Genomic DNA, 26,705 nt, shown 5'->3' with positions numbered 1-26,705 from the left:
TATGGGGCCAGAAACAGAGCACAGAGAGAGAGAGAGATATTGGGCAATGGTCTGAAGGGAGAGAAATTGGACCTGGGGTGGTGTGGAGGAAGAGGGAAAGAGATACTTGAAGGGAGAACTGTTAGCAAGAGAAAGGAAGAAATGGTGGACCTGGGGAAGCAGTGGGAGAGATGGGATGGGGGCAGTTGGGAAGAGAAAGGGAGAGAAGTTGGATCTAGGGATGGGAGGGAGGGAGGGAGAAATGTTAGGCCTGTGGATGGAAGGCAGAGAGAAGCAGCATCTCTCTTTTTTTCTCCATTTCATTGTTCAGCATCAAGGGGGGAGAGAAGAAGTAAAACAGAAAAGAGAGAGTGCAAAATGTTGGACCATGGAGATAGAGGAGGAGAGATGGAACCATGGAAGGGCAGGAGGGAAGAGAGCTGGGATAAGATGATGCTAGGGATAGAAAGAAAGGGACAAGGAATTATAGCCTGACCAGTGGAGAGAGGGACAGGGAGTTATAGCCTGAAAAGTGGAGAGAGGGAGGGGGATTTTGGAAGTGGTGAGCCATGTGGATGAGGTCAAAAGGGAGATGACGAGCGAGAATGCAGTGAGTACAGTGGTAGAAATGTGGTAATGGGGAGTAGATAGAAGAGAATAGGAGGCTGGGAAAGGAGTGAGATGGGAAATGGGAGAGCTAGGGACTGAGAGAAGATGGAGAATTGAGAGGTAGCTGAACATTTAAAAAGAAGTGTGAGAAAGAAGGCAAGATTTGAGTGGACAGAGGCAGAAAAAGAAAAAGTTAAGAAAGCTGAAAGGGAAAAATTAATACGTTGGAGATAGGCATAAGAAAGAAATGGAACAACAGAAGAGGAGAAAAAAAATGGACAGCAGATACTGGAAAGAGAATTAGTTGAAGATAGAGAAAAAGCAGAAAGAGAAACTGGGAAAACAAAACATCCAGACAACAAGGTATGAAAAAATTGTTTTATTTTGAATTTATTAACTGGAATATGTTAGCTTTGGGATATGTGCATCACAATTATTTTTGCATTCAGTGGTGTAGTCATATACAGCTGATTTGGGGGAGGGACTGGAGCCCAAAACTAGTGGATGGGCACCAAAGTTTCTACCCCGCGTGAGTGTATTTTATAAATACTTGAGTTAGTGGGGATTCCCAAGCCCTGTCAACTGAAGACATCTTCCCTCCAGTCTGGCAACTCAAACTGTCCAAGCTTTGCAGCCAATGGCAATATCCTCAAGCTGCCACTGCTTTCATGCATGCATGAAAGCCAAGGGTGGGGGAGGGAGGAGGGAAGGCAGCAGCTCTGCAATACTGCTGCCAGCTGCAGAACTTGGGAAGTTGGAGGGGGAGGAGGTGGCCGTCAGTTGGTGAGGCTTGGGGACCCCTACTAGCTACAGCAGGGGAGATATTCATTTTGAGGAAGCCTTAGCTCAAAGTGGGAGGCCCAAAAAAACAGTAATATTTACCCTGATTAAACGATCCTCCACGTGCGCTGCTGACAGCTGATTCAGCATCCCTGCTCTGATGAGGCTCACCTCTGAAGAGGCTCACTGTAGCTGTAATAGAAGTGAATGGGAGAACCAGGAGCCTGCATCCCTGCTCGTCAGAGTGGGGATGCGGAAGCCTGTGGCTGCTCCCACTGTCAGCGGTGCACATGGAGGGATCACTCCAGTCAGGGTAAGTATTACTGCTTTTTTGGGTTCCTCTCCACAGTGTCCCTTTAATGAAGGTTTATTATTAGATATATACATCTTCTATATTAGTGATTACAGATTTGGGACCTGCTCAACCTTTTTTTTTTTTGTACATTGGCTAGTGTTAGTGTTTGTGCGGCCCCAGAAAAAATTATTTCGGCCAATGCGGCCCAGGGAAACCAAAAGGTTGGACACCCCTGCTGTAAACAATCAACTACCGAATAAGGGAGTCTGAAACACATTGGAACTAATGCCTTCTTTCCATTACACTAATTACATAACTAATAAGAAAATTAGTTTGTTTCATTCTCTGTTATGTATTTTGCTTTCCTTGAACCAAATATAGATAATTTATGAATTATTTTTCTGCAAGCAAGACATAAGGGCCCCGATTCTATAAATGGTGCCTAAAGTTGAAAACGCCATTTAAAACTGATTAAAAGCAGTTTAAAAAAATATAGGTGCCAAATTGCGCCTATGAAGGCACTTTACAACGCCTAATGCCAATGTACGCATGGCTAATGCCGGATGTGGAATTAGGTGTCATAAGGTGCCTCCATAGGTGTTGATTCACGTGAAAGGTAGGCGCTGGAAATGTAGGCCTTGAAAACCCTAGTCCACATTACTGGTGCTTACCAGAGAATGACCCGTTGATAAATTTTTCCCTGCCCCCTTGGGAATTCATTTTCCCATCAAGTTATTTTCCTGTCCTTGCACCATTCCTGCAAGCTCTGTCGTCATCTGCACAAGCCTCAAACCCTTTAAAATCATAAGTAGCAACATTCTAGAGCTCAGAGTGTGATGTCATAATGCCTCATTCCACCAATGTCTAAGCTTTGTCCTCATCTGCACAAGCCTCAAACACTTTAAAGCAGGGGTGTCCAACCTTTTGGCTTCCCTGGGCCGCATTGGCTGAAAAAAAATGTTTCTGGGGCCGCACAAACGCGCGAACGCTGCAGCAAGACAGAGGAAGGAGCCGGCAAGACAGTAAACACCCGGGGGCAGCAGAGGAAAACACTGCATCGCCCTCGACTGGGGCCACACAAAATACTTTACGGGGACGCATGCGGCCCTCAGTCCGCAGGTTGGACACCCCTGCTTTGAAGTCATGGATCCTGTAACCATCGAAGCCTGTGTGGTTAAGGCAGAGCTTACAGGAATGGGGCAGGGGCAGCGACAGCGACAAAACTCGTAGGGACGGAACGGGGAAATTGAGTTCCTGTGGGGACAGAGACAAATTTGTCCCCATTTTAATCTCTAGTGCCTACCTTTCCTGAAGTTGCGATTTTATAAACGGCACCGTCATGTGATTGACACATGATTGGTGGCCACTGCTGCCACCTTGTATAGAATCCAGGCAAAATTCTTAATTCTAGTTATGAAAAATTATAGCCAAGGGAAACTAGGAAACCGGTACTATACTGTATCTTAATAATGCTGAAAAGTGAGAGCTTTACTTGAATGATTTCTTTTAAAATACAAAATGAAATTTAGGCTCTATCATACAGATATAGGTTATTTAAATAATTGCTAGGAATAAGTAAAAAAGACAGGATCTAGATTTGGCTAGCACTCCTTGTGATCTGGTACAAGTTACTTTTACTCCCACTGGCTCAGGCACAGATTAGATTATAAGGGGGGAGTGTGTGGCACAGTGGTTGGAGCTACAGCCTCGGCACCCCTGGGGTTGTGGGTTCAAACCCCGCGCTACTCCTTGTGACCATGGGCAAGTCACTCAATCCTCCATAGCCTCAGATACATTAGATTGTGAGCCCACCAAGACAGATAGGGAAAATACTTGAGTACCTGATTGTAAAACCGCTTAGATAATCTTGATAGGTGGTATATAAAAAAAAAAAGCTAATAATAATAATATAACATATATAATATAATAAGTATAAGAATCTGAGGCAAGTCTCATCATACTTGAACATTATCACCATTTCAGTAATGTTATAAAAATTGCATTAGTTAATATGTCTGCATGCACAACAGACTGGCAATTTCTCTGATCAAAAAAAAAGGTAACAGGGTTTCTATGTACCCAATGTCAATAATATGGGATGTCTGCTGACACAGCAGCTTATCTAACATTTAACAACTAAGCCATGAAGCTGGTTATATCAGTGTTACAAAAGATAAATGACCAATCTAGAATTCAGAATAGTGATTCCATGAATACCACAAAACTTGCTCATTTCAAATCTACGCTGCAACACAAAAGATCTTTCAGTACCTAATTCGTCTAGGCCTCTAATCTGCAAAATAGATAAGTGTGCAAATATATTTATCTACACTGAATAAATCCTCATGAAATAGGGAAATGTATTTTGTTGCAAAATTTTTTTTTTAAAAGCTGCAGGCTGGATACCTCCTCTTAGCTCAGCCAATTGTGATTCTCAAAGCAAAAAACACTTCTAAAAATGGGTAGAAAACCTTAGAGCTTTTTGCTTAACAAGATGACATGCGCTTGCTCGACTGCATGAATAAAGAAGAGTTAAAAGGAATGCTGCTTACAGGATCCAGTGAATCGGGGCAGGCATGCCGCTTCCTCAGCGAGGAGAACCTCTGTTGACTCCGCACTGAAAACCTCCGAAACGATTCCCGACTCCGAGAGGCAAAATGCCTAAAAGAGGAGGTTCGTTTGAAGGGGGTCCTGCTTCCCCCCTCTCCGCTAGTCTGCTCATGAGTAACGGCAGTAGTGACTAAATTGAGTGCCTCGTGTAAGGATCTTCGTACTGTACCCATCCACTGGTTCATATGAGTCTGTGCTACTGTCAGTTTATCTCCAAGGTAATCCATATTTTTTTTTTTCAGGAAAACGTGCAAACTGGGGTAAAGATATCACTTTATTCTCCTAGTTCTCACAATTCAAGAAAGCTCAAATTCTATTTTTTTACTAAATTTAAAAAAAAAAATAAAAAACCACCCCAAAAAATAAACAGCAGGGTGCAGTTTAATCCATCAACTGCATGGTATCAGGAAGTGGTCTTTATTTTTAAACACAGGGTATTTAGTATTTTCTTCAAAATAAAACATTAGAAATTAAGCAAATTTCCTTCTCAGTATCAGTGCACTCAATATCCTGATCAAAATATTGGTCTGTTATGTGCACAAGCATTTCTGAGGGACTTGAGAAATGATGTCCCATTCTCCCATTCCAAAGCATGAAAAACTATTTGCAAGTTTACTCATGTAACTTGATAGATTTCCCCCCCAAGTGGAATAGAAAGCAATTTTTCCCCAGAAGACTTTTCAACTGGTCAATAAAAATCTTGATATTTTTTTTTTTTGGACTTGCCAGGTTTTCAATCAGCCATCCGGATTACAAAAGAAAAGTTTTGATAACTCCATTCGCTGGACCATAAGGTAAAGTCTTCTCCGTTACATCTGCTCCTCTTCACCATGACATCGAGTACTAAGCCTCTCTTCTTGAGGGGCTCAGGGGTCATTTTATAACCTCCTCATTTTAGGAGACCTTTAATTTTCACAAGCAGATAAATCCCCGTGGTGGTTAGTCAGAAAGGAGCCGATAGGGTCATAAGTTTTAAGTTAGCAGCTTTCAAGATCAGACATGCTGTTCGCTTGCAGCTTGCCAAAATGACATCAAACACTCTGTTTGGAAGGGGCGGCAAGGGGTGGGGGGTATTCATAACAGAGGAATGCAGCAGAACTGATAAAACCACCGAACAAGTAGCCAGCTGAGACACTTTCTCCACGCCTATTTGAAGTCTCTGCACACTTCAGTTCCTGAACACGAGCTGAATGGGTTGCTTGCTAGTCGGTGCTATTTAAAAGACAGCCTTCGTTATTCTGAGTCTTAATTATCTATATAGGCTAAAATCTGGCAGCATTTTCAATGAATAAAATTCACAGCGCTCCAAATGAAAAAGAACCGCTGCTTCGGAGGGTAGCAGTTGAGACCCTCTGGTTCTTTCCTTCCCCCCTTTTCTCCACCTCCTCCAGAGAGAAAACAATGAGCTAGGTGAACCAGCCGCAGAGGTCTGCCTAAGGAAGGATTTGGGCAGGGCTTTATTACAGTACGTGCAGGGTCACCATGACAACCAGGGAACAGCATCTGCCTTCTGCCTGGGCAAGCAGGAATTGAACAGATCTATTGGAATGATTCATACTTTGCACGTGTCACGTGTGCTTATTGCTTTTAACTCTTGCCTGCATCTACAATATCAACATTTTAACTTCTGTATAATTTAAATATAAATAAACTTACACTAGACCCCCCCCACAAGACAGAAGATGCGACCCCAGCCATCGTTCCATAATGACACCTATTGGCCAGATTCAAGATGCACACAAACCCAGATGCGAGAGAGACATTCTGGTGTCCTTAGCTAAAAATGATTGCAACAGTAGTTCAGTTAGACAGAAGGGGGGGGGGGTTTAAAATGATGGGTAGTTGCAAATGATGGCTCTCTTTGGCACACAAGGGATCCAACTGAGGCAGTCATCAAATGCAACAAGAAAAAACTGCTGGGCCCACCTAGCAGTTTTGGAGTTCAGCAAAACCTAAAGCAGAATGGGATGAAATGCAAACAGGGATATAATATGGATAGACAACGTTCTCTAAAGGATTTCATCGCTGCATAGTTTTGTAAAAGGAAAAACCAGCGCAAATAAAACATATGACTTGTTAAGCACAAAAATTAAAATTTTTAAAAAATAAAAAAAAAAACATGCTAACAAATGCTTGCTCAGAAGCTGAAAAAATACTCTTATTTTCTTCTGAGACCCTTAAGTGCCCAATCACCCTTTAAGGTTCAGTCTAATGTTGAAAAGATAACAATTTCTGCATGTATCAAGTAATTATGTTTTTACTGTACAGGACAGAAGGAAGGTGAGGAGAAAGAGACAAAAGGGAAATAAAGTAAAGTTTCCATTGATGTCTGTTGATTTTCACCAAGAGGAGCTTTAAGAACCTCACAGAATAAAAAACAAAAAGTAGTCTTTTAGAATGACTGCAACAATTTCAAATGCATCAGTACACTTTAACCAGAATAGCTCTACACACATGCAAATGTTCTTAGAAAAAAAAAAATATGGCAGCAATAAAGATCATGAAGTTCATATAGAGACCTAACGTATATACTGAAATACTCGTATAAACTGAGATTTTTGGGCCAAAAAAATGGGCCAAAAATGGGGGTCTCTATTTATATTCAAGTCCTCTACTCCAAAAAAAACTCTTCAAACTTCAACTATGTCAAGTAACTCTTCCAACTCTCTGCCACTGTTCCTAATAAAAAGGTTTTTCTCTATCTTTGGTCCCTTCATCCAAAGTTTGATATCGAATAGCCTCTCCACAGGCACTATGCCGAGACTCTGGGAGACCCATCTTGAAGCAGCCCTCTGCCAACCCAGAAGACTGCCCCAATTGTCGCCCGATAGCTAACATTCCATTTCTGGCAAAGTTAACTGAAAAGATAGTATTCAATCGACTCCTTTCTTTGAGCAAACCAACGCCTTACATCCCAAGCAAACCAGCTTTAGACCACATCATTCCACAGAATTCCCACTTCTAGGCCTTGTAACTGCTATTAGGAACTTCCTAGATCACAGGAAATCATTCCTTCTAGTATCATTGGACCTAACAGCCCTGTTCAACACAATTGATCATTCAATACTATTACGCAGACTCGAATCATTACGCATTTCAGGGATTGCTTTTGAATGTTTTAAGTCATATTTCTCTGAAAGGCAATATCAGGTCAGTCTTCCCAACTCTTCATCAAAGTCATACATGTAGAACTTTGGTGTTCCTCAAGGTTCCATTCTGTCCCCAATGTTGTTTAGCCTTTTCATTGCTCCACTTTTGACAATCGCACAATCCGTACGCTTACGATATCCAACTTTTTCACCCTATCCAAATGCAAAATATGTCATAAATTCAGTATATTAACTAAAAATTGAATTTAATCAGCGACTGGCTCACCAAGAACTTACTATCCCTGACCATCAGTAAATCCAAAGCAGTATTATTTCCTACTAGGGAAAGTGAAACCCTAGTAGCCCCAATCTGCATAATGTCAACTCCAATTCAATTTGAATCTACAATCAAACTTTTAAGGGTCATTCTTGATGATAAACTGTCCTTTAATGCAGAAATCATTTCAGTGGTTCATAAATGTTTCTTTAAACTTAAAATGGTTTGTTCTCTTTCATCACTTCTGGACCCCAAATCCCTTAATATTCTTATTCATTCGCTAGTCATTTCCTATTTAGATTACTGTAATTCTCTCTACCAGGGAATCACACAAAAAGAAATCAGAAGGCTTCAGATAATTCAGAACACAGCAATAAAAACGTTCTTTAATGAAAAAAATAAATTATATATATATATATAATCACGTGTGACCCCCCCCCAGATTACCTTCAAAATATTCTTCCTCACCTTCAAGGTAAAAGCCGTGCACCCGCATTCATTGATAGATAGTTAATTCCATATACAACTTCAAGTTTCAAGTTCAATAAAGTTTTGATTTTGATCGCAAAATCTTAATTCAATGCGATTTACAAGTACTAATAAAATTGGGGTAAAAGAAAGAAAACACATTACTCAAACAAGGCAATTCACACACCTGTGTACCAGACAACAGTTATTGTATGATACGACCTGTAAAATAATTTTCTCAGTGGTAGCTCCCACATTGTGGAACTCACTCCCATCTAACCTGAGGCAAGAAACTGACTCAGCAAAATTCAAATCTAGCTTAAAAACTTTTCTTTTCAAAGACACGTATGAGGTTTAGACCCAGAGCCCGATTTAAGTGACTTAAGTTATTCCATGTGCCCTTTTGTTTTTTCCTCCCTTTTATATCCTGTGAAGTTATATCGTATGTTCCATTTTATATTTTAATTGTATATGTCAAACCTCTCCCTGTTTTTAACTTACTTTTAGTATTGTATTATGTAAAGTGCTTAATAATGTTAAAACGTTATATCAAGCTCAAATTGAACTTGAAAATTGAAAACTTGGTTCTTCTGGCTACTTCTTTTCTGACATTTGGACTTCTGCTGTGGTTTGCCTGTGTCTGGATCTGCTACCCATTGCTCCTATTTCCCAGTTAAAAAAAAAAAAAAAAGTCTTCATTTCAATCATCAGGATTCAGATTTCACCTTTATTTTCCAACTTTATATACTGGGCTCCTAAATGCTTTGTAACACACACCAGACTCCATAGGATAGGTTCATCCGCTCAATGTCTTTCTTTTCTCCTCTTATTTTCAGCTAGGTACACATTGCAATAAGAAAACAACTGCTGCTTACTTGAGGAGCCATCATTGGGAATCATCCAGAAATTCTTAGCTGCATTAGCATAACATACCAATGCTATTCGTAGGCCTGTCAGCATGAAACGATGATAAAAGCTGTGATTAGTGAATGACTAATTTTCCCCCTAGAAGGCTGGAGCTCATATTCAGCTGCTGCACAGACAATTTACCTGCTAGGACCCAAAGAATTTAGTACAGATCATCTTATGATATAAGACGAACGCTTACTCATATTACAGTGGTTGCCATTTATTTAAGACTGCATTTTATTGGCACTGAAATATCGGCTAATGTTGCCAATATTAGACATGACTTGTCTCACTCTAATTTCAAAGCATGATCTAAATATCCATAAAACCTCACGCTATAAGATTCTGGAAGACTATTACAGCAGAGCACTTGACATCTGAATAGTAAATATTAAGCACATTATTTTTAGTAAGAGCTTGGTTCTCAAGATAGAAAACAAATTTCACACTCATCTTTACAAATCTTAACGTTTTCAAGACACAAACTTATTAATGAAACAAAATCAAAGGAAAGGAAACCTCAGCTTTTCAACAAGAAGGGATTTAAGTTTCTGTCTGAGTGATACGAGGCATAATATGAGGATGAGGGGTGGTAGATGCAAGAGTCATATTAGGAAATTCTTCTTTACGGAGAGTGTGGTGGATGCGTGGAATGTGCTCCCGAGGGAGGTGGTGGATAAGAAAACGGTGACAGAGTTCAAACAAGCGTGGGATGAACACAGAGGATCTCTAATCAGAAAATAATGAGTATACACTGAAGGAACTAAGGCCAGTACTGGGCAGGCTTGCACGGCCTGTGTCCCGTGTACGGACATTCAGTTGAGGATGGGCTGGAGAGGGTTTTTGATGGCTGGGATGCTTAATATGGGTTGGAGTGAGCTTTGATGAAGACTCCGGTAGATAGAACCTAAGCACACTACTAGACAGGGCTCTGGGTTTCTGGCCCAGAAATATCGAAGAGAAAGGACCATGTAAACTAAATTAATTTATAGAGCATATAGGGTTGGACCACTTGGGTCTTTATCTGCCGTCATTTACTATGTTACTATGATACCAACTAAGTTAAGGAAGTGAACTGAAGCTCGAGGAGGCTAGGGTTAGTGCAGACTCGGGTTTCAAAGATAGCTTACGCAAAATAAGCGAACTGAATTAGATTATGCTACCTAAACAGATACCTTGATTTTGCGGCAATTTCAGACCCTAGTTCACCGCTTTATTAATTTTGCACTAAGATTACTGTAACGCGTTGTAAAACGTGGGCTGCTAGGCTGCTCTGTCTCGTATCTTTGTTCCTTCAACTGCAGTCAGCTGGACCATTAGGGGCACATGGATAATAAAGGCACAGCTGAAAAATTAAACAAATTTTTTTGCTTCAGATATTATTGTGGAGGATGTTGGAGAGATATCTATACTAAAGCCACTACCTACAGATAATGAATCAGCTTGCATTGGTACTTGCTGTTGTGCTACACAAGCCTCCTCTGTTTGAATTAGCTCTTTGAATTTAATTTTAATTTATTGGATTTTAATCATGTTTCTTATTGTCTGTTTCATCCGTTACTACCTTACCAATATCTACCCTGCCTTGATGTGACAAAAAAAAATGGTGGTCTATGAAATGCTACTGCATAAAGAAATTGAAATAAATTAGTGTGACACTTGGAGAGGTGCCAGAGTAAACATAAATAGCAGTAAATCACCAAGATTTGATGGTCTTCGTCTCAGAGCTCTAAATAAACTCAACTACAAAAAAAAAAAAAAAGTTAACAGACCTTCTCCCAACACTATACAACTTATCACTCAAATCTGCCTCTATATCTAAGAAATGTAGGATAGCTAACATACAGTAATGCCAATTTTCACAAAATGCTCTGGGGTGATCCAACTATCTACAGACTAGCGAGTTTGATATCAGCACCAGACATAAGACTTAATGCTAAGAAATGCAAGATCATGCATTTGGGCTACAAAAACCTGAGGGAACGATACAGTTTAGGAGGTAGGAGGTGAAGAACTTTTGTGTATGAATAAGGAGTGGGACTTGGGTGTGACAGCATATGACGACCTTAAGGTACCCAAACAGGTCAAAAAGGTGACAGTGAAAACTAGAAGGGTGCATAGAGAGGTATAGCCAGTGGGGAAAAGGATGTATTAATACCCCTGTATAAGACTTTGATGAGACCTTGTTTATAATATTATGTACAATTCTAGAGAACGCACCTTCAAAAAGACTTTGATGATGTCTAATAAATAGAGTGCCCTTGAGATGGGCCCCAAAGTGATGGGCTGGGTCAGAAACTGATTGAGTGGAAGATGACAGAGGGTAGTGGTCAATGGAGATCGCTCTGAGGAAAGGGATGTTACCAGTGGTGTGCCTCAAAGTTCTGTTCTTGGGCTTGTTCTTTTTAACATTTTTATAAGCAATAGAGTAGACACTCCGGATGGTGTGAACAACATGAAGAAAGACCTAGCGAAGCTTGAAGAATTATCAGAAATTTGATAGCTAAAATTTAATGCTAAGAAATGCAAGCTCATGCATTTGGGTTGCAAAAACCCGAAGGAATGGTACATTTTAGGGACGAAGAACTTATGTGCATGACAGAAGAGCGAGAATTGTGTGTGATTGTATGTGATGATTTTAAGGTGGCCAAACTGGTTGAAAAGGTGACGATGAAAGCTAGAAAGATGCTAAGGTGGAAAGGAAGAGGTAAGGCCAGTGGAAGGAGGTATTAATGCCCCTGATTAAGACTCTGGTGAGACCTCATTTAAAATATCGTGTACAATTCTGGAGATCGCACCTTCAAAAAAGAAAACTGAGCAAATTCTGGACTGGTTTATCTCCTATCTTGCAGATTGCTATTCCACCGTTGTCTGTAACCGGTTCCCAACTAAGTTTGGCATACCCCAAGGATCAATTCTCTCTCCGCTGTTATTTAACATCTTTCTGGCACCTCTTCTTACTTTAGATCAATCCATAGGTTTTTCCATATATGCATATGCTGATGATATACAATTAGTATATCCTTTAGACTCAGAGAACCCCGATGAGATACAGGAGATTTAATTCAAAATTGGAACAAATCAGCAGTTGGCTAAATGAGAACATGCTGTCCTTGAACAAAGAAGTCTAAGTCTTGCTTCCAGAAATGGAATTAACCTTTCCTGCCCTATCCAGATTAATTCAATACCATTACAAGTAGTCACCTCAATAAAATTACTAGGTGTTATATTCGATTCCAAACTATCCTACCACGAACAAATCAACACAGTAGTTAGGAAATGTTTTTACAGGTTGCAGATGATTCATTCACTGTCAAAAATTGGATTTTTCATCTATTAACATTCTGATAAATTTGTTAGTAATATCTTGTCTTGATTATTGTAATGCTCTTAACAAAGGCATTACTCAAAGAGAGCTACGACGTTTAGAAATAATTCAAAACACATCAATCAAGATCACCAACTCTAAAAAACAAACCAATCACATAACCCCACTATTAATAAAAGCCCACTGGTTACTGATTGGACATAGGATTACGTATAAAATTCTTCTACTTACCTTTAAAACTAACTGTCCGGAATTTATAAATAGGTTCCTTGTTTCCTACAACCCTTCAAGATCTTTAAGATCTGCTTCACAACAACTTTTATCTATCCCTTCCATAAGAACATATAAGAACATAAGAAGCACCATCTCCGGATCAGACCTTTGGTCTATCAAGTCCGGCGATCCGCACACGCGGAGGCCCAGCCAGGTGTACACCTGGTGTAATTTTTAGTCACCCATATCCCTCTATACCTCTCGTAAGGAGATGTGCGTCTAGTTTGCTTTTAAATCCTAGGATGGTCAATTCCGCTATAACGTATCAATACGTTGCGCACAACCATTTTTTCAGTCACCACCTCATCGCTGTGGAATTCTGCCCCTACTAACTTAAGAGAAGAGATGTCATTGATCCAGTTCAAATCTAAATTAAAGGCAATTTTATTTAAAGATGCATACAACGTATAACCGCCCTTATCAAAATGGCCTGTAAGTTTAATAGGGCTTTTTAGCAGATTCAAAGAAAATCAAAACTTCCTTTCTTTATGTTCTTACCTGTTATGTTTCTTTTCTCTTTGATATTGCAGTTCCTCCCTCTTACCTATTGTATCTGTAAGTTTGTATGTCCAATCTGTGTTGTTATTTGTATTGGTCTTTGTATTAGTCTTTATTTTAACTGTACATCGCCTAGAAACTCTGTACAGGAGATTTAACAAATTTTTTTGGAAACTTGGATATAAAAATGATGGAGTTGGTCCAGAGGAAGGCTACTAAAATGGTGCATCATAAGGCATATGGGGACAGACAAAGATCTCAATATGTATACTTTAGAGGAAAGGCAGGAGAGGGGAGATATGATAGAGATGTTTAAATATTTATGTGGCGTAAATGCGCATGAGTTGAGTCTCTTTCATTTGAAAGGATGCTCTGGAATGAGAGGATATAGATGATGAAGTTAAGAGGTGATAGACTCAGGAGTAATCTAAGGAAATACTTTTTTACAGAAAGGGTGGCAGATGCATGGAACAGGTGGACTCTGTGCCTGAAATAAAGAAAGCATGGGATAGGCACATGGGATCTCTTAGAGAAAGGAAGAGATAATGGGTACTGTGGAAGGGCAGACTGGATGGGCCATTTGGCCTTTATCTACCATCATGTTACTATGCTTCTAAAACCATAAAGCTCTATGACCTCACAATGCAGGTGTAAAGAGCCGTTAGTCTATAGGAAGAGGAGATGCAAATATTAAGAGCCTTAGCCAATAGGGAGAGGAGGAGATAGTGGATGCTGCGGATGGGCCATTTGGCCTTTATCTGCTATCATGTTTCTATGTTGATGGAAAACACAGAATGGTAATACTCGTAACTTGGTGAAGCTCCATCTCTGGCGGTGTTCATATCTAGGTTAAAAGCCCACTTTTTCGATGATGCTTTTAATTCTTAACCCCAACCCACTTGTGAAGTACCCATGTCTATTTTGTCACTCCCTCTGGTAGCTCCCTACCCCAATTCTCTTGTTTGTCCTTCTGATTAGATTGTAAGTAGAGAATGACACGGTGACAAAATTCATCACCGTTCCCGTCCCCGCGGATAACTGCGGGAAACCATCTTCATGTCATTCTTTAAGGAGAGAGGGAAGAATCAGAGTATGAATGGCCACAACCACTGACCCGCAAGCTTTGCTTTGAAGAATGCCTGTGTAGAAGGACTGAGGTTGAGATAGACACTGAAGAATGACAGTCTCTGGTATCCAGAGCAGATATTGTGATGTCATAATGCCTCATTCCACCAGTGCCTAAGAGCCAATCGCATCAGTGATGTCACAATGGCTTCATTATCCTTGGCTCACATAAGAATCAGAGTATGAATGGCCACAAGCACTGACCCGCAAGCTTTGCTTTGGAGAATGCTGGTGTAGAAGGACCGAGGTTGAAATAGACACTAGAAAATGAGATGGGATTATTTCCCGCGGTTATCCGCGGGGACGGGAACGGTGATGAATTTTGTCACCGTGTCATTCTCTAATTGTAAGCTCTGTCAAGGGTCTGGCAGCACTATAAAAATGATAAGTAGGAGGCCTTGTCTTTTCACATCATAAAGTTTGTAAACAACGTTTTCTATTTTGCTAAGAAGGTATTTTATAATTTTGTTGAGCATTAAACCCAGCATACTGAGATTTTCTGGTCTACAGCATTCACACTACAGCTGTGCGATTTCCTAATGCAAAATGTAACTTTAGTGATCTCCAGAGAATTTTTCAAAATCTTTTGAATTATTAACAAAGACTTCCTATTGGAATCTGCTCTGAAAAACTTGATGTACTGTCCTTGGTGGCAGTTCCGCTTCATACAGCTTAGTACAAAAAAAAAAGCTACACAGACTTCGGTTGAGTTTTCTTGCTCCGTGTGTGTTGCATTTCATGCTATAATCTGCCAATTCATTTATTTATTTATTCATTCAATTTTCTATACCGTTCTCCCAGGAGAACTCATGAGTTTAAACAGGTACTCGAGCATTTTTCCCTGTCTGTCCCGGTGGGCTCACAATCTATCTATCAAAATTCAGCAGTTCGACTGATTTTTGGGCTGAAGAAATGGGAACACATAAGCCCCTACTATCAAAAACTCCATTGGCTGCCCCTGGAGGCGGGAATCCTGTTTAAGTTCTCTTGTCTGTTATAAATCAATATTTGGTCTGGCCCCCACCCTTACCTAGTTTCCCATTTTAATCTGGCAAGTTCTTTTAGGCCCACACGAAGAATACATTTGTTCACCTATCCGATAATAAAAGCCTGCCACTACAAAAGATTTTGGGACAGAACTCTTGCCTTCCAGGCAGGCAAATGGAACGACTGGCTTAGTAACGTTATCACGCTCGCCTCATCCTACTCCAATTTTAGAAAATTAGTAAAAACGAGTTTGTTCAATTGATTTGTTAACTAAGAATCTATACAGCTCTGCTAAGAACTATACAGCTTTCCAATTCTTTCATTATGTAAGATTGTATTGTTGACTTTGATTGTAACCTCTTTGCTGATTGTCCAGTGCTTCTTGCTGTAAACCGCCTCAAACTTCCATGGCTTTGGCGGTATATAAGAATAAAATTATTATTATTATTATCTAATGTACCTGGGGCAATGGTGGGATTAAGAGATTTGCCCAGGGTCACAAGAAGCAGGATACTAAGGCTGTAGCTTTTAACCACTGCGCCACACTCTCCCCCCTCTAATGCTATAATCTTCCCATTCAGGTCTTTTATTCATCCCACATTTAAGCCTGAAATTCTGGCCTGCTTTACACTGAATACCCTTTAAAAAACTAACTGGTAGCGTTTTTCAAATTCGTATATGAACTCAGAAATTTTGGGTAATAATAAGTTATTTAAATTAACATGGAATCCATTGACAAATTTTTGTTAAAAGTTAATTAGCTAGATTATTCTCCTGATTTCTCATTTGAGTTACACATCCAGGAAGGGTGGGTGGGTGGGCAGAGGGGCATTATATTTTGAGGTCATCATTAATCAATAAGTTCAAAATGAATTACTAGAGTAATGCATTTTGTTTTTGTTCTCATATTGGGATGGGGGGGAAGGTTTGTGAAGGAATTTTATGATTGATCAAAAATGTAACTCCTCCTCCCTCTCTGGTTATTCTAGTCCTCTAAATTTTCTCTTCCCTCCACTGGAGTTCCTTTCTACCTTAACTCTTGTTAATCGTGTCGAGTTTTACGAATGTAGAGATGATGCGATATACAAACCTAAGGTTTAGATTAGATTAGATTTAGATTGATGAACATGCAATTTTGATGTTAATTATATGTATTTGCATATTTTAATGCATTGTTTTTGAATGAAAAATTAATAAAGAATTACAAATTCATATAGGGCCAGATTCAGTAAATGGGGCTCAAAGTTAGGCGTCAATAAAAATCCAGGTCGTGCGCCCTTTATAGAATAGCACTTTGGGCAAGAGGACTTCCACCTGTTCTGCGCCTACATTTTGGGAATGTCCCTGACCCACCTATGGCCCTCCCATGGCCATGCCTCTTTTTGGGTCACACACAATTCAATTTAGGTACACATTGTTAAAGCAGACAAGGAGACAAATTAGTGTCCGTTAACATCAATAATCGTTGACACCTTGCTAACTTATCAATTTGTTTTTGCATCAGGGAAAGGGGAGGGGGTCTGTGAGCATCTTCTTTGCTGTCGTTCTCTGTTGAAAGGAGGCGGGCAGGTAATTATACCTACACTATATCCCAGTTAACAAGTGTTGTACTGTTGCTTTTTCAACCATTGACTTCTCCGTAGTACCATTGGAACTAGGGTTACCAGATGTCCTTTTTAAGAGGACTGTCTGGATGCCTGGTCAGACCTTCCAAAACCCGGTAGTTTGTCCGAGTTTTGGAAAGACCCGACCTCCCAGCCATGTCTGGAGGGCCTTCTCTGAGCATGCGCAGATGTCGTCACTCGTATCCGCACTTACTTGGAAGCCTGCTCCAGAGGCGGCCCCGGAGGTTGTAAAAGAAAGACGAGGCTTTGCGGGGACAGGGATGGAGGCGGAATGGGGTGTGACTAGAGGCAGAACTGAGCGGGGTTGGGGGCGGAACAAGGCAGGGTTGGAGGTGGAACAGGGTGGGGTCACGTGTTCGGGTTTCTCCACGGAAAAATCTGATAACCCTAGTTGAGCTGTTGGACCACGCTAGCATAGGACAAATAAAATGTAGATGACTTATAGTTGTATTATCTGATACTTTTTTTTGTTTTGAAAGGTCACTTGGACACACAAAGTCAGAGGCGTGAAGAAAGTACAAGAGATTTATTACGGTATACCGGACTCTAGTGCAGTTAATACCTGCCTACTAGAGTGTCAGAAACAGGAAATACACGGACTTTTATGCCCTTTTTGCAAACTAATATATGCAAAAACTACAATTTTCATTTGTTACTTCTATAACTTTTCTACAATTATTATTGGTCCTAAGCTCACACTTGCAGGTCACTTATCTAACTCTTACAGTTCTAAATGTAAAATGTACAGAAGGGCAGGGTACATCATGGCTCAAACTCTTATCTATTCAGCTTACAATGTGGTAAGGTAGGGACATACATTTTAGGCAGATGAAGTCAATAGATTGTACACTTTCTTCAGCTAAGTAGACCAGAGCAATATTTTAAACAACAGTTAACCATTTCATGACCCTACATTTTATTTGTTTTGAACAATCAATAAAATTGTTTGAAAGTAATTTGTGCTTGCATCTGCCCTGTGCACCCACATTTGGGTGACCTATATAGAATACAGTAGGTACAGCTCATTTATTTATTTAATTATTTATATACCACTTATATCCTAAGTGGTTTACGTTCAGGTACTTTATCATATTTCCCTTTCTGTCCCGGTGGGCTCAAATCTAACTAGTGTACCTGGGGCACTGAGGGGATTAAGTGACTTGCCCAGGGTCACAAGGAGCATCGAGGGATTTGAACTCATTTATTCTCATAGGAACAAAATTGGTTGTATTAAAAATGTCTACGAACCTGAGGCCTTGTAGGCTGTCAATTGCCCTTCTGACCTACTATAGTTCTCAAGGTTATTTGCGAATTCCTGACTTCCTTCTGGCACTTCTCAGTCAGCATGAGAGGAAACAGGAAGTCACTGCTTCCATTGTGGAGGCGAGTTGTCATGCAGCAAGAATTTTTTTTTTTTTTTTTGTTTAAATAACCAATTTTAGTTAGTTCAGGATCTATTGTTGCACAACACAGAGAAGGAAGTTATTCTGAATCCCAGAATGTCTGCTAATTTTTATTAAGTTGCCGAGTCCTTGTATTAAAGTTATGTGGTAAATTATTCTTTGACTTGTTTTATTTTTTCAACTTTTGCCTTTGTGTTTTAATCAGTATTATATTTCCTGTGCTGGCTTGTTTACATATTGTATTTGTTATTGCAATTTTAGGGTGAGTTGTCATTTTCTCCTGCTTAGTGGGCTTGCTTTTCATTCTAAGAGGGAATTTTATCATGTATGGCACTTCGATGCTGGCTTTTGAGAAGCGGTATTGTACGTGTATTAAAAAAACAGCCTGTATGTTAACAGTACAAAAAGTACATAGGAGAAGGGGAAAGAAGGTACCAGGCCTTGAGGCAAAGTAAAATCAACCAAGAGAGTCACTGGAGAGGTCACAACCCACTTGTGGACACTGAGCCTTTATTTACAGTTTATATAAAAGTTTCATAACAAGTAAAGTTCCAAAAACAAACAACGAGGTCCCGACTAGGATCCGAGTTTTGGCGATACCATCACCTTCCTCAGGGGACAATTTCGTACCACCTTGCAAAGCTCTGTAAACCGTGCGTGTGAACTAGAGAGTTGCGCGGGGACAGAAATCCCACCCGTCCCCGCCAAATCCCACCCGTCCCCGCCAAAATCCCACCTGTCCCCACCCGTCCCCGCGAGGAATCCCTCCATCCCCACCCGTCCCCGCAAAGAATCCCCTCCGTCCCCACCCGTCCCCGTGAGGAATCCCTTCCGTCCCCGCCCGTCCCTATAAACTTCAGAAATAGTTATTTCATTTAATTATGCTACTGAATTAAAGGCTCTTGTAGAAACCCATTTACAAATAAGCAAAGAGACTTTATTAATTTGGAAATATTAATTGGGAAGAATACATACTTTGTAAACGGGTTTCTACCAGAGCCTCTAATGTAGATATAAATACTCAGCTGATGCGAACCCCCCAAGCTGTCAGCTGAAGACTTCCTTTGCAGTTGGCCGGGGGTCCCTTTTGCCAAGCTTGGCAGGCAGCATTAGCGTCCCTGAGTCACAGATACCGACACTTCTTTATCATGCCTAGCATTCTATTTGCTTTTTTCGCCGCCGCCACACATTGCGCTGACAGTTTTCAGGGTCCTATCTATCAGTACACCCAGGTCCTTTTCCTGTTTGGACTTTCCCAGAGTTACACCTGACATACTATACTTGTGATCTTTATTTTTTCTGTCTAAATGCATCACTTTGCATTTTTCCACATTAAAATTCATCTGCCACTTCTCCAATTGATTAAGTCACTCTGGAGTTCCTCGCTGTCCTTCTGCGATCTGATTGCCCGGCACAGCTTTGTGTCGTCTGCAAACTTGATAATTTCACTGGATGTTCCTTCTTCCAGGTCATTTATGAAAATATTAAATAAGATGGGTCCAAGTACCTAGTCTTGCCTACTGATTGGGTCAGCCTTACTCAGGGGCAGATGGAGCAGAATGGCATACCTCTTTGTAGTGACTAGATTTTAAGCTCTGGAGGGACAGGGGCTGTCTCTTCCATGAGTCTGCATTGCACTGCGTATACCTAGAAGGGCCGCAACAGTATTAGCGTTTTCATATTGCTTTATCATTTGTTAGAAGCAGTTAAGGCAGAAAGGAACTGGAAAAGGATGCTCAAGGTTTATTTTGTTTCTGTGAATTATGTCCTCAAAAAGCTCCTGGCATCTGTGGACAGTGAATTTCTGACATCTGCTCCCCCTGCTATTGAGGACATAACTTACAGAAACAAAGACACACCTCAGGCATCCTATTCTAGTTCCTTCGTGCAGTAACTGCTTCTGGCAAATGATAAGGCAATGCACAAGCAGAAAGCTGAGCTGAAAGCCACAGGGAGCCCCCGAAGGACACAGTTAAAACTGTGTATAGGGAACGTGAACTTAAACCCAGCTGAAGTGGTGTCCTTGCACAGCCCTGATTTTTAACTGGTTTATATTCGTTCACAGCGCAATCGGGGTTTCTCCCTGTTGGCAGCGCCATCGCAGTACCACCACTGTTGTGTCCATCCACCAATGCAGAGCTCACAGTTTGATTTTCTGCCGACAGGGCAGGGTTCTTAACCTAGTCTTCAGGATATACCCAACCAGTCAGGTTTTCAGTCAAGCAGCCCCTGTTTTTTGGAAAGCTCGGTTGGTCTTCTTTTCCCTACCTGCCCTGCCGCAGCACACAGCGGACCGGAAGTCTTCCCGATGTCAGCGCTGACGTCGGAGGGAGGAAGGGCTTTGCTTAAGCCCTCCCTCCGACGTCAGCGCTGACATCGTGGAAGGCTTCCGGTCGGCTGTGTGCTGCGGCAGGACAGGTAGGGAAAAGAAGACAGGTCTCGCGGCTCAGTGCATCGGAACCCCGCAGGATCCCCGTGACCCCAGGAGGCGTCCCCACGGGATCCCCATGACCCTAGGAGGCGTCCCCACAGGATCCCCACGACCTTAGGGGGCATCCCCAAGGGATCCCCGCAACCCGAAAGGGGAACCCGCGGGTCCCGCGGGATTCCCGTCGTCCCCGTTCCTGTGCAGCTCTCTAGTGTGAACGCGTCGGTGAGAAGCGCTTCTTTTTGGATGGAGAGGCTCAGTGTCCACAGGTTGGATGCGACATCTCCTGTGCCTCTCTTTGTCGATTTAACAGGACAAAAAGTAAAATAATTGAGCGGGGAGTAGCCTAGTGGTTACAGCAGCAAGCTAAAGACAATGAAGCAAGGATTCAAAACCCGCTTCTCCCAGTGATGCTGCTTAAACCTTGAGAAAGTCATTTTACTCTCCACTGCCTCAGGAACAACATAGATTGTAAAAGTCCACTTGGATAGAAAAATAACTAATGTAGCCCCTTGTAATGCACCTTGAGCTCAGATTTATAAGAGATAAGTAAATAGATTTCTAATACAAAATGACAGATTTCTGGTCGTATTTTCTACCTTTGTTGGTATGTTGCAAGCACCCTTCTTTTTTTTTAATTCTTTATTCAGTTTTAACTCTTGCAACAAGTGTACAATATTCAATCAGATAATTCGTACAAATCACTTGACATTCTAACAATTATTGTCAAATGCATATAAAAAAAGACCCCTCCCCCACCCATCCCATTCATCAGGAATAAACCAATTAAATCACATAACATACCTCCCCATCCCCACATTAAATATAGTCCTATGTAATAAAAAGGTGTCCAAGGTGTCTAATCATTAGAATATGCAATCAATGGCCCCCAAACCTTTTTGAAACTATTATAATTTCCTTGCTGTATAGCAAGCACTCTCTCCATTTTATAAATATGACAAACTGAAGTCCACCAAAAGGTATAATTAAGTTTAGTATAGTCCTTCCAATTTCCAGTAATATGCTGAATGGCAACCCCCGTCAGTATTAACAAAAGTTTATTGTTATTTGCTGAAATTTGACTCTTGAATCTCATAGACGTTCCAAATAAAATAGTATCATAGGATAGGGCAACATGATTTTCTAACATTGAAGCACCCTTCTTCAAACGCATTAGAAATGTAAAGAACCATTCTCAAGGCATTAAGATCAGTATCATGCTTACATTGGCTTTTTCAGCACGGAGCCAGCACAGCAATTTCTGTGTCTTCTGACAGTTACGCTGTGAAGAAATGGGTACAGCTGTGTCTAAGGACCCCTGAGGAAGGAAAAGATTGCCGAAACACGGCCCGTGTAGGGTCTGGTCGTCCGACTACAGCAAGGACTTTATTTCTTAGCAGAGTGTTTAGCTTTTATTTATTTGCAATTTATATCAATAAACTACACCATTTTAACTCTTGGAAGTCCAGGAATTGGTTCCACATAGTTTGTTTGTGAGTATCAGTATCAACACCACTCTCTAGTCCCAGACTTCTAGCAAACATATTTCAAGTTTCAAGTTTATTTAAAATTTATTATACCGCCCACTCGAGCCTTCTAGGCAGTGTACAAAAATGCCATAATAATATACCAATTCAAATGTAATTTAATCAAAAACAAACCAAGGGAGAAGACAATTTAAGGACAAAGACGAACGGGATCAAAAGGGAAGAGGGGACTGGAACTACAATTAATAGAAAGAAAAAGAAAAGAAAACACTTAAGGGGAAGAACAAAAGGTTGGGGAACTGAAAATAGAAATATGTCTTAAATCTAAGTCGTTCTTAAAAGGACAGCTTAGGTTACAAAGGCATCGCGGAAAAGGAATGTCTTTAGCTTCACCTTAAAATTGATAAGGGTAGTATTTTCCCGCAAGTAGTTAGGGATACTGTTCCAGAGAAAATTGCGGTCCTCATTGTACTGATATGTTTCAATGAGGGAACAGTAAGGGGATTATGAGCAGTAGATCGTAGGGTCCTAGTCTGATTATAGGGGATAAGCAAATTATTAATAAATTCTGGCAGCATAGCTAGGAACTGTAGGGGCCTGATATTCAGCAGGCAGCGATCAGTGTTTTGCTGACCGCTGCCAGTATTAAAACTAATAATTCAATGCCAGGCCATGTCTCGGCATCAGCAATGAATTTCTGGGTTTGCAGAGCCGGCTAACAGAGAGCTGATTAAGAGTGATATTCAGTGCTTAACTGGCTATGGATTACCACATAAAAAAAAGGACTGACTTTTATGCAGTTACTTTGGCTGGTTAAGTGTTGATCATTATCCCTTAACAGGCCAAGTTCCGACTCCACGGCCCCCATAATCAATGGCGTAGTGAGGGTAGGGGGGGGCGCCTGGGGCAGAGGCACACTTACCCGCCCCCCCCTTTTCCGAACCCCCTGTACCACCGAGAACCCTATGCAAATTCATCACTAGGAGCTCATTAGTATTTAAATGAGTTCTCCAAGCGATGCACAAAAGGGGCCTTAGGCCCCTCCCAGTGCATCCCAGGATGCACCAAGAGGGGGCGAAGGGACGCCATTTTGAAGAGGCGGCCCTTCAAAGCAGGAAGGAGTGGGCATTTCTCCTGTCTGATTTTCGATAAAAGGTACGGAGAGCAGTGTCAAGGGTGGGGGTCCTTGAGCTGGGGGGGGGGGGCTGACTTAACCCACGCAGCCCACTAGAACACCAGGATTTTGAGAGGAGTCAGAGGGAGTGGAAGGCGGTGGGCTTGGTGGGGGTTGTCGGGGGGAGGGGGATCACAGTTTAGGACTCATGTGACTTTTTTTCATGGGCGCAGCTAAGTGAATAAAACAGCTGTGACCACTAAAAAAAAACAAAAACAAATCAGCATCTTCTTGCCGGTTGAACTTATCGGGGGAAGGGGAATCCTTGATCAGCTGAGCCAGCAGGACTTCCCTGAAGATGCTACAGCTTTGGGGAGTCCTGCCAGCTCAGATAATGGAAGATTCTTCTGCCCCAATCAGCTGTACCAGGAGGCAGGGAGAACAGGGGCCACTTTTTTTGACATGGCAGGCAGCCAGGAGGAGCAAACGCTAGGCACAGTTCCTCCTCTCTTGTACCCATGATTCTCCGCACAAATAGCATGCATATAATCTGCTGAGTATTGCTGGTAAAAGAAAAATCGCTCCCACCACAGTCATTTTTACCATGATGTTGGAGCTTTGTGCATCTGGCCCTAAGTAGATACGAGGGAGGGAAGGGAAGGCACATGTGTGGCAGGGAGTTGGAAAGGACAGGTGTCAGTTTCGCCAGCCAGATAGCCATCCCCCCTTTAACTATGCAATTGCTCATAATAACTGGTTTTCAGTTTGGCCCCAACCAATGAAGTGCTGCTGAAAATCAGTCCCTGAACAGGCGAGTTAACAGGCTGGGAGCTGTTTCTGGTTGGATAAATTGAATATCGGATCCTAGACCTCCAGGGAAGCACCAAAAATCTCTGGGGACTGGATGAATTAGTCCTTGTGAACCACCAAAAAGAATTGGTGTCGGCCTGTATAAGTGAAGAGGAGGAAGCCGTGCTGACCTGTTCAAGCAAGGAGAAAGATGCGATTGCGCTCATTAACCAGTGCAGGCCAGGAGGGGAAAGAGATGGTGGTCATGCTTGCATTGGTCCATATAGTGGCATCAGAAAAGGAGGTTGTGTTAGTACTGGCCTATATGAAAAAGGAAATAGTAGAAAACGAATGGATGAACGATCAGGGGTTAAGTAGGATCCAACCCTTTGGGGTGTGGGTCAAAAAAGCTGAGGAAAACGCTGAAATAGAGGGAGGACGAAAGAGGAAAACACTTATCAGACTTGGTGAGAAAGGGCATGTGTGCATTGTCTGGGAAAGGGGCAAAGAAGAGGAGTCACCCCTCACCATTAATTCACAACAAAGAAGGGAGAGAGAGTGTGTTCCAGCCTCTGCTTCTCACTAATATACACAGACAAAGAAGTCACTCCATTTGTCTTAATCAGAAAAAGTAATAACAAGAAAAAATCCTTCTTTACTGATTTTAGAAACTATGCTTGGATGTTGGATGTTGAGGAGGTACAAACTTTCACGGTTAGTACTGAATTTTCAACAGTATATGAGACGTCATTTACCCACATTTATGGAAGGGTTCAGCAGTGGCTTTTCGATTCCCTGACGCAGTACCGAAACGTGCATGTCGGAACCAGTGATTCTCTAAAGCTAAGTTTCACCTCATTTAGAGTTCCATATACAAAATGATAAAGCTATAACCTGTATGGTCTTGCTGATTTCAATTAAAGATATACATCAACATTTTGACAGTGTATTGAACTATGCGGTTCATAGACAACGGCGCGAAAGACAAAAGCGCGCGCCGACAATTGAGCACAGCGTGGAGGTGTGCGCCGCACAAAATTACAGTTTTTAGGGGCTCCGACGGGAGGTTTTGTTGGGGATCTCCCCCAGTTTACTTAATAGACATCACGCTGGCATTATGGGGGGTTTGGGGGGTTGTAATCCTCTACATTTTACTGTAAACTGAACTTTTTCCCTAAAAACAGGGTAAAAGTTAAGTTTTCAGTAAAATGTGGGGGGTTACAACCCCCCACAATGCCCCCACAACGCGGTGCGATGTCTATTAAGTAAAGTGGGGGGGTTCCCACACACACACACACCCCACACACCCCCGTCAGAGCCCTAAAAACAGTAATTTAGAGCGGCGCGCGCCTCCACGCTGCGCTCAATTGTCTGGGTTCGCCTTTGTCCCGGTGCGCTTTTGACCTGACACCGAACTATGCAATGATTGGGTGGTGAGGCGGCATTATAGCCTTCATGTCTCTGAGCATAGTTTCTAAGACAAATGGAGTGACTTCTTTGTCTGTTTACATTCTCCTTAAGTCACTCAAAAGTCTATATTTGGTTGAGTTATTTTGCCTCTTATTTTTCTTTTTGACTTGGTCTCACTAATATACGGCAATCTCGGCGTGACCAGAACTCAAAAATTCTCAGTTACAGCCACAGGACTGGTTATCACAAGCAGACCTTAAACAAAGGATAAAAATAGATGTAAAAGGTTATTACCTCTGACAAGGTAATAGATGCTGAGAACATCCTTTGCATTACCATGGTAATTCCGAGACCCCTGTTCAACAAAACTAAAGAGCCAGACAAGAAACATGAAGGTAATAACATTTTAGCTTAAATTATTTAAAATTCCAGAAAGTTATACAAGCCTTTAGTATTTCAACATATGCTAGTTGACTAATTACCTTTTTTTTTTCTCTCTCTCTAAATATATTTCCGCTGCATAGGGATTTAATTACCATTGCTGGTGATTGTGGAACACACCGCAGCATGAAGCTCTAATTCTAATTTCTAAAGAGGCCTGCTACATGGCATTTTAATTTAGGAATAAAGTCTGCATTTGAAGGCATCACAGTTTAAGAAACCATGTATTTGAACAAAACAGATAGCCAAATAAAGTATATATGTGTATAGAGCAGTTCAGAATGTTCTCACCTGAAAAACAATGCCAAGGCTTTCATTAATTCTTTGGCCTAGCTCCAGCTACAAATATGAAAAAATGAATGCTGAAATTTTGGGGCATGGTAAGGTATTTAACTTGGTGTGGGGCCCATGGCATCTTTTATTGCTTCTTTTATTTTTGACTGATTTCCTTACATATCCAGGGTGGGAATGGGGTATTATTTTAAATAAGAATGGGTTATTGGAAGAAGAATTGCATTTTTATTATTGATTAAATAAAGGGGTGGGGGGAAATATTTACTTTCAGTTATATGTAAGTTTAAAGTGCTTTTCTTGATTTGTTATATGTTCAGCTTCATATGTAATGCACTGTTACTACTTGAAAATCAATAAAGCTTTATTTAAAAAAAAAAAAAATTCTTTGGCCTAGCATTTGGCTCTGCTCTTTTGTCCTTTCTAAGTGGCCTCTGTCAAACCATAGCGCCTTAAGCCTTCACGCTTAGCTGCAGCTTGCACAAGGTTT

At 41.2% G+C, this 26,705-nt stretch overlaps 1 protein-coding gene and 1 long non-coding RNA gene across 2 annotated transcripts in view; one reads left to right on the top strand and one right to left on the bottom strand.

Moving 5' to 3' along the window:
- The window catches only part of KIAA1671 (KIAA1671 ortholog), a 282,787-nt gene that overhangs the window by 87,736 nt on the left and 168,346 nt on the right, over window positions 1-26,705 (bottom strand). The gene's annotated exons all lie outside the window — the stretch shown is intronic.
- LOC117365183 lies at window positions 4,225-25,802 on the top strand. Its single transcript, XR_004540373.1, has 3 exons — window positions 4,225-4,491; window positions 5,003-5,067; window positions 25,689-25,802. It is a non-coding gene; the product is annotated as an uncharacterized LOC117365183 (long non-coding RNA).

This window comes from Geotrypetes seraphini, chromosome 8, assembly GCF_902459505.1.
Source record: "Geotrypetes seraphini chromosome 8, aGeoSer1.1, whole genome shotgun sequence".
Lineage (NCBI taxonomy): Eukaryota > Metazoa > Chordata > Amphibia > Gymnophiona > Dermophiidae > Geotrypetes > Geotrypetes seraphini.
This window is presented reverse-complemented; position numbering and strand designations above follow the sequence as displayed.